This window comes from Pygoscelis adeliae, unplaced genomic scaffold (genome assembly GCF_000699105.1).
Source record: "Pygoscelis adeliae isolate BGI_AS28 unplaced genomic scaffold, ASM69910v1 Scaffold216, whole genome shotgun sequence".
In the NCBI taxonomy this organism is placed as follows: Eukaryota; Metazoa; Chordata; class Aves; order Sphenisciformes; family Spheniscidae; genus Pygoscelis; species Pygoscelis adeliae.
In genome coordinates, this window is record NW_008825073.1 from 2,139,168 (window position 1) to 2,140,105 (window position 938).

A 938-nucleotide genomic window follows, 5' to 3' on the forward strand; every position below is an offset into this window, starting at 1 on the left:
AATGCTGATTATGTTCTTTATACAATTTTTGTTCAAATGGCATTACAGGACTGTTTAAAATTCTAAAGCTCTTATGATCCTGGTCGTACTGTGCCTTCTTCCATTTTTTTTCTGTTTGGTATCTGCAAGTTTTCATTTATAAGGCTGCACGTAAACTGTAGTTTACTACGGTTAACAGTAGTAGGTGGTGCTACTGAGTTTTCTACTTCCTATCGGTTTTGTGTCAATGATGCACTGCTTGCACAGCATTGACGTGATAAATGCAGCCTCCTGATCATTCACAAACAGAATACATAAAAACCAAGCCTATTTTCTTGTGATGCTAATACCTAAATTATCTTGTGTTATGAAATTTTGGAAAGTACATGTCTTTAGGTCTTATTTCTGTTTCTCTTCATACTTTGTACATTAAACTATATTACTAAATGGGAATGAATCAGAAGACAATTTGACAAGGACCATATAATTCTAGACAAATTACCAAACTAAAAGCTGATGAAATCAGTACATTATATAGCCTTTAGAATCTGAATGCAAATAATAGACAAATTAATTTCTCTGTCTTTTCATGGAAATGTACATTAAAAATATATTCCTCCCACTCCAGAATTCTGTTAGCTGTCCCACTTAGAAATACCCATAAAAACGATATACACAATTTCTCTTATCTCACTGTTTTTTTAAGGCATCCTTCCTTACTGCCTGTTAATATGGATTATGTTGCAGATCGAAACGTCGTTTTGATATATTCTTAGTGTCCTGGTTTTGACAGGGATAGAGTTAATTTCCTTCCTAGCAGCTGGTACAGTGCTGTGTTTTGGATTTAGGATGAGAATCATGTTGATAACACACCGATGTTTTAGTTGTTGCTAAGCAGTGCTTACACTAGTCAAGGACTTTTCAGCTTCCCCTGCTCTACCGACTGAGCAGGCTGGAGG

At 35.4% G+C, this 938-nt stretch overlaps 1 protein-coding gene across 1 annotated transcript in view; it reads right to left on the reverse strand.

Moving 5' to 3' along the window:
• The window catches only part of KLHL4 (kelch-like family member 4), a 49,413-nt gene that overhangs the window by 23,612 nt on the left and 24,863 nt on the right, over nt 1-938 (reverse strand).